Below are 8067 nucleotides of genomic sequence, written 5' to 3' on the forward strand. Positions count from 1 at the left end.
GGTACAGGGGAACACGGAGTGGGTACAGGGGAATACAGAGTGGGGAGAGGGGAACACGGAGTGGGTACAGGGGAACACAGAGCAGGTACAGGGGAACACGGAGCGTGTACATGGGAACAGGGACCGCGTACAGAGGAACAGGGAGCAGGTATAGGAGCACACGGAGCAGGTACAGGGCAATAGGGAGCAAGTACAGGGGAACACGGAGCGGGTACAGGGGAACACGGAACGGGTACAGGAGAAAACGGAGTGGGTACAGGGGAATACAGAGTGGGTCGAGGCGAACACGGAGTTGGTACAGGGGAACAGATAGCGGGTACAGAGGAACAGGGAGCGGATAAAGAGGACAGGGAGCCGGTACAGGGGAACACGGAGCGGGCACAGGGGAACACAGAATGAGTAGACGGGAACACGGAGCGGGTACATGGGAACATGGAGCGAGTACAACGGAACATGGAACTGGTACAGGGGATCAGGGAACAGGGACAGGGGAACAGGGAGCAGGAACAGGGGAACAGAGAGCGGGTGCAGGGGAACACGGAGCGGGTCCAGGGGATCACGGAGCGAGTACAACGGAACACGGAACGGGTAAAGGGGATCAGGGAGCAGGAACAGGGGAACAGGGAGCAGGTACAGGGGAACAGGGAGCAGTGTGGAAGAAAGAATCTATGAATCTATGGCTTATGGAAAAGGGAAGGGTTAAATTCTGTTTTTGCTATGCTTAAAGAAATAATAGGACTAGAAAAATAGCCACGCTTTTGTAGACTTGAAACTTAGAGATGCAACTAGGTGACCATCTGGTATTAAAAGGGAGTCTCCTTTTGCCTTTTCTTATCAGACTGTGAACAGAGAGAAACTATGCAAGGAAAGATAGAGCGTGTACCTCCCGAGACGACCTTTGTACTCGCGGGACTAATGAATAAGATTCCTTTTATATTTCTGTATTCAATTTCTGTATAAAGATAGGGACAATTTGCCTGTACGGCAGAGTTTTTGCCTTGGTACGGTCCAAGCAAGCTCTCCAAGATATCTTGTTAGCTTTAGTAATAAACTTCTCTCGAAGCAAATTCTGAAAGTCTCCGCCTGAGTTAATTTAAGCTAAATTTCCTCGACAGATTCTGGCGTAGTCCGGCAGGATCTCTAAAAAAAACGAGATCCAAAAGAACTAAATTTAACTTTTAAAGAGAAAAGAGGAATATTTCCTCGACAGATTCTAAAGAAAAGAGGAATTTTTAAGGACCTTCCTAGCTGAAAGGAGGAAGGTGCCTAAGCTGTCCTAGCTGAAAGGGGGACGGGCCGCCGAGATCCCCGAGAGGGTGAGGCATAAGGTAGCTATCGCTAAGAAGCTAAAATAACAAGAAGGCAAAAGGAGACCCCGAGCTGAGCGGAAGAGAGAACACCGGTGAGCGCTTTGTAAATTATTGTATATTTTGTAGGATTGTCCGAACTCTCATTTCAGAAAAGATCGCGAGACGTTGCACCCGGTAGAATGGGAAACGGCTCTAGTCGAGCAGGGCGCTCGCGCCCAGTTCCTAGAAAAGGAAAGAAGGACGACCTCTCAACTGAAAGAATGAAAGTACATCCTAAGACTGAGAAAAGAATCCGTAAGGTAGTAAAGCAACGAGAGAAGGTAGGAGATCCCATTGTGCCGCCCGGCTCACCGGCGGACACTGTAATTAAAGAAACAGCAGACGACAGATACGCGGTAATGTTTAGTAGTGATTTGTACGGTTGGTCTGATGGGGATTGGCCATATGGAGGAAGTTTTAAATTGTCCTTAATTGAGGAATGGAGACAGACCACCAAAAATGGGACAGGGAACCCCAGTTGGGATAAAGATTATATGGAGAATTGTTTTAAAAAATGGACAGAGGTGGCAAAGAGGCACCAGCCCCTAAAAATAAAAAGAAAGAGGAGGAGGGTAAGGAGAAGCCCCCTCCCTCTTACAGCCCCCCCGAGTGCCCCGGTTTTGACCGCTTCCCCTGTCGGCTTATATCCCCGTCTTCCAACCACCAAGCCGGATGATTGGCAGGAGATTATAGAAATAGTGGCCGCTCAGCTGGATAAGACAGGCCGATTCCTCCACTACCCCCACGACACAAGCCCCCGTGTAATGATCAGAACAACGGCTGTCCTAAAGCCCTGGACACCGGGGGAAGCTCGGGATATGATATTAGCTGCCCCTAATCCTGTTAAGAAGCCAGTAGCCTTTCACAACTGGCTTGAGCAAACCTGTACCATTTATTAAAGGGAGCTAAAAAGCATGGAGATATAGGGGAAGTCACCCGCTGCTTGCAGAAAGCAGAAGAATAGATTTTGCAGGCAGATGAAAAAATAGTTGGGACGAGCATGCAGGAATACCAATGGATCAAAATGAACCTTTGGCAGTGCAAACCTTGTTAAATTGTATGTTGCCACAACAAGCAAGAACATACAAAATAAGGATTTTGGACTGGCAAGGAAAAAGTTGGAAAGAGACAGTTACAGTACTGGCTAACATGGATAGAGAGGGACTATTTACCTATAAGGAAAATAAGGCTAAAACAGCAGGTCAGTAAATCAGCAAAAGGGACGAGGACAGGCACAGTATAATCAGCATAGGGATGCCCCGGAGGCTTAGTGGTACAGGCGCCAGCCCTCCGCTTATCGGCAGACATAGAAGAAAACCCTCTGGCAGTAGTAAAAGTAGGAGACACTTATGTGAAGTTCCTGGTGGATACCGGTGCTACTATGTCTTCTGTACCATCCTCTGTGGGATTACCTGTCAGCAACACCACCGTCTTAAGTATGGGTGTGGCCGGTATCCCCATGAAAGAATTTTTATCTGAACCTACCAAATTGATAATTGAAGGACAATCCGTTAATGATGAGACTTTGATAGTCTCTAAAACAACTTTATCGGGAAGACAGACTTTGTGCAAACTAGGAGCCACAATTTATTGCACAAAGGAAGGAATGTACATGGAGCTCCCTCCAAATAATATTCATCAGTTCTTTAATGGGATTAAAAAAGAGAAAAGGGAGGATAACAAAGAAAAGGCTGCCCTCTATTGTTGGCAATTGATTGGCAACTACTATTCCCCCTTGATACATGAAGTTATACAAAACTTAAAAGCTAAATTTGACTCTAATACTGAAGAATTGATGTATTTAATTTTGACAAGCTTTGAGGCAGTTCAACTTCAATGTACAGCCTGGTACACTCGACAAAAAGCTGAAACTTACCAGTGTTTGGTACAATCCTTTTTAAATAGAGAAGAAACAGTAGAAGCTACGCCCCATTTATTTTGGACCAGAAGGATTGGGGGTAGCCATCGATTTGACACCCTTACAGCAACAGCGGTATAGAGAAGCGAACTCGACACCTCATCTGACCTTGGCTGTAAAACCGCCAGCGAAACCTAAAGATATGGTTCCGATGATTGTAGGAATAGAAAGAGAAAAACAGCAACACGGCTATCAACCTTGGGCAGTAATAAAATTGCAAAATGTTCAGATAGACTTTATCACCCACAACAGGGGGATTCTCCAGTGGAAAGGTAAAAATCATGCCTCCACTTTTGAAAAACAGCAACCCCCGGAACAACCGAGCCCTAAGCTGCCAATGGCATTGAATCAAGTGTCTTCTGAACTTTGGGCAAAGCATAAGAATCATGTTGGGCAAGTACATTCTGCAGTACCCCATCGGGTACAATTGATAAAGAACGCCGTGTTACCAAGCATTAGGCAGTACAGAATGCCTCCAGAGGCAGAAAATGGGATAGAGCCAGTCATTTCTGCATTGTTGGAACAAGGAGTTTTAGAAAAGACACAGAGCCCGTGTAACACTCCGATACTGCCCATACCAAAGGTTAATAGGCCGAATGAATGGAGATTTGTGCAAGATCTGAGAGCTATTAATAAGATAGTAGTCGCTATCACCCCTGTGGTACCGGACACCAACATTATACTATCTGCTATACCACCAACAGCAACTGTCTTTACTGTAATAGACCTGTGTTCAGCTTTTTTCTCTATCCCGTTAAATCAAGAGAGTCAGTATCTGTTTGCTTTCACCCACAAGAAGCAGCAGTACACATGGACCAGGTTGCCCCAAGGATACACCGAAAGCCCCGCAGTATATGCAGCAGCAGTAAAAAGAGACCTTGAAGACTGTTCATTATCAGACCAGTCTGTACTGCTGCAGTATGCGGACGATTTGCTTGTGGCTTCTAGCCACGGATACAGGTGCATGCAAGATTCCCTGAAACTGTTACAGCACCCATGTGAAAGAGGGCACCGAGTGTCGTTACAAAAGTTACAATTTTGTCAGACTCAAGTCCAGTACCTGGGTTTTCACATATCTCAAGGGCAGCGGCAGCTAGGACCAGAAAGAATTCAGACAATCGAGAATGGGATGCGGTCCTAAGATCAGCTGCCCTGAATAATGCCCCACCCAAGGTGGAGTGGTGCCCAGAGAGAGAGGAGGCATTTAAACAGTTAAAGAAAGCCATTGTTTTGGATCATCCATGTACTGTCATTACAGCCCATGCTGTGTTATTACTTTTGAATTTAGCTGCCACACAACACTTTACAGCATCTCGAAGAACAGGTTATGAAGTATTACTGCTGTCACACCCTAACTACACCTTTCGACGTGCAGTGAACCCAGCCACCTTTCTTCCTACTAAAGAAGTAGAGGATCCAGACCAGCATGATTGTCTGTTAACGGTGGAAGTGGCCACCTTACCAAGACCAGATTTGCTCACAGAGCCCATGGACAATCCTGATCTTATTCTCTATACGGATGGATCATCACATAGGCCGTCGGATGATTTGTTTTTGGCAGGCTATGCTATTGTAAATCCCTACGAAACTGTTGAAGCATTCGCCCTGCCTCCCGGAACCTCGGCTCAGGCTGCTGAATTGTTTGCTCTCACTAGAGCTTGTATAATAGCTAAAGATCATACTGCTAATATCTATACTGATTCTAGATATACATTCGGTGTGGCCCATGATTTTGGACAACTGTGGAAATAACAGAGGCTTTATCACCTCTGGTGGAAAGCATATTAAGCACTCTCAACTGGTGCTTAATCTATTAGACGCCATTCAGTTGCCAAGTAAGGTAGCCGTTATCAAATGTGCAGCTCACACAACCGGTGAGGATGAAGTATCAGTAGGAAATAGGAGGGCTGACGAGGCAGCCAAACAGGCCGCTTCAGCACAGGCAGACTGCCTTCAAGCAGTCTCAGTTTCCCCTCCACAGGTACTTGACATCCAACAACTTAAAACAGTCCAACAACAAGTTACCATGCAGGAAGGAAGAACTTGGGAAAACCAGGGTTGTTTTTAAAAAAAACGACATCTGGTGTCACCCTGATGGGCGAACTGTTTGCCCTAGATCTCTATTTTTGCCCCTGTCTCGCCTAGCACACGGTCAGGCTCACATGGGCAAAGGAGGGATGATACATGCTATTAATGCACAGTGGTATGCACCAGGAATAACAGTAGTAATTGAGAAAGTTGCTAGAACATGCCAAATTTGTCAACAAAATAACAGAGGTAAAACACCTGCTGGATATGATCATCTACCCCAGCCAAGTATGCCCTTTGAAAATTTGCAAATTGACTTTGTCCACATGCCTCCAGTATCAGGTCTTAAGTATCTATTAGTCATAGTAGATATGTTCACAAGGAGGGTAGAAGCGTACGCCACTAGGAAAGACGATGCCCGAACAGTAGTAAAAATTCTATTTAAAGAAATAGTACCAAGATATGGGATACCTATGGGAATCAACAGTGACAGGGGAACCCACTTCACCGGAAAAATAGTGCAGAACCTTGCAGAAGCGTTAGGGTTCCAGTGGAAGTTACATATACCATATCAGCCACAGTCCTCGGGAATGGTAGAAAGAGTAAATGGGATAATAAAATCTATCCTTACCAAGGTATGTCAGGAGACTGGACTAAAGTGGCCAGAAGCCTTACCATTAGTATTGTATACAATGAGAAACCAGAAAAACCGAAACACTGATTTAACACCACATGAAGCCTTATTGGGAAGACCAATGCCTACTGGCGTAAAACCACCACTGGCAGACGAAAAAATAGCATTAATTTGGAATGATGAAAAATCACTAAAGTATGCTCAGGCCATGTGTGAAATAGCAAGAAGTCTGCATGAACAAATAAAGCAGACACAGGTGCCCCCGTCGGAAGGAAATATGCACCCTTTCAGACCTGGAGATCAAGTGTTAGTAAAAACATTAAATAAAGAATCCTTTTCTCCTAGGTGGAAAGGACCGTATCAGATAATTCTCACAACAAGAACCGCTTTGAAGTTAGAAAAGCACTCGAACTGGGTGCATGCAACCCGCTGTAAATATTATTTCCCCGACGAATTACAGCCGAAGGAAAAGGCATTGAACCAGGACGTACTACGGTCGCCCGACTAAGAAAACAGCCATCTTCTAGCTGAAGAACTGTACCTGCTCTTGTATTAAATATTTGGACTTGAAAATGTTGCCCAAAATTTAAAGGAGATTGGGTCGATGAGAAGAATATGACACATCACCAGAGGGGATGTACTAGGTGGCCATTCGGAATGGTATGTCCCTATCAGACCGTCATACACGAACCATGCTCACTGCAGCACTCCATTGGAGTATGTAAATGGGAATTAAAGCTAACAAAGTTTGTATAAACCCCCCATTAATAAATGCGTAAGAAGAGTCTACACCCTGTATGATCCTGAAGTAAAAAGAACTTATACCTTTGGGCAGTGGAAAAATGTAGAAAAATATCTGTCTATGCACAAGATTGAACCCTTACCCCCTGTAATTAATTTGACCAGACTGCACAATTTGACACGGAATGACAAGAAAATTGAGGAAGCTCTGTCAAAGCAAGGCAGAGACATCCACCAATTTAGAGTCGAAATGAGTTACAAGAAGGGGCAACTAGTAAGAATCGCAGACGAAGTCACCTCTTTGACAGTACACCACTGGTGGGATGTGTTTACCGGATGGTCCCCAAAAGCTACAGCAGTACTGAAGCTTGCTATACACCCCATAGTAATCGTAGGTCTCGTTATGCTTGTATCATTAATAATCCTTTGCGGAATGTGGATAAAATTTAAAAAAAAATGTAATTAGTCAAGTAATAAACCCCCTTTTGCTCAAGAAGAGAATATAGGAAATTGTGTTGATCTAAAAAATAAAAAGATCAACAAGGAGGGAATTGTGGAAGAAAGAATCTATGAATCTATGGCTTATGGAAAAGGGAAGGGTTAAATTCTGTTTTTGCTATGCTTAAAGAAATAATAGGACTAGAAAAATAGCCACGCTTTTTTAGACTTGAAACTTAGAGATGCAACTAGGTGACCATCTGGTATTAAAAGGGAGTCTCCTTTTGCCTTTTCTTATCAGACTGTGAACAGAGAGAAACTATGCAAGGAAAGAGAGAGCGTGTACCTCCCGAGACGACCTTTGTACTCGCGGGACTAATGAATAAGATTCCTTTTATATTTCTGTATTCAATTTCTGTATAAAGATAGGGACAATTTGCCTGTACGGCAGAGTTTTTGCCTTGGTACGGTCCAAGCAAGCTCTCCAAGATATCTTGTTAGCTTTAGTAATAAACTTCTCTCGAAGCAAATTCTGAAAGTCTCCGCCTGAGTTAATTTAAGCTAAATTTCCTCGACAAGCAGGAACAGGGGAACAGGGAGCAGGTGCAGGGGAACACGCAGCGGGTACAGGTGAACATGAAGCGCGTACTGGGGAACACGGTGCGTACAGGGGAACACGCTGCAGAGGGAACACGGAACAGGGGGTACTCGGAACAGGGGGTACTCGGAGCAGGAGGAACACAGAACAGGGGGAACACAGAGCGGGTACAAGTGAACAGGGTGCAGGGGGGGACCATGAAACCTGTACAGGGGAGCACGGTGCATGTACAAGGGAAGAGGAAGCAGGTACATGAGAACACGGAGCGGGTACATGGGAATACGGAGCGAGTACATGAGGACCTAGAGTGGGTACAGGGGAACGGGGAACAGGAGCAGAGGAACAGGGAGTGGGTACAGGG

The 8067-nt window shown here is 45.1% G+C and overlaps 1 long non-coding RNA gene across 1 annotated transcript; it reads left to right on the forward strand.

The window, feature by feature from the left end:
• Nucleotides 1-873: 873 nt before the first annotated feature.
• LOC139262258 (uncharacterized) lies at nucleotides 874-7646 on the forward strand. Its single transcript, XR_011592932.1, has 2 exons — nucleotides 874-1402; nucleotides 6275-7646. It is a non-coding gene; the product is annotated as an uncharacterized lncRNA (long non-coding RNA).
• The last annotated feature ends 421 nt before the right edge of the window (nucleotides 7647-8067 follow it).

Source organism: Pristiophorus japonicus, chromosome 4 (genome assembly GCF_044704955.1).
Source record: "Pristiophorus japonicus isolate sPriJap1 chromosome 4, sPriJap1.hap1, whole genome shotgun sequence".
Classification (NCBI taxonomy): Eukaryota; Metazoa; Chordata; class Chondrichthyes; family Pristiophoridae; genus Pristiophorus; species Pristiophorus japonicus.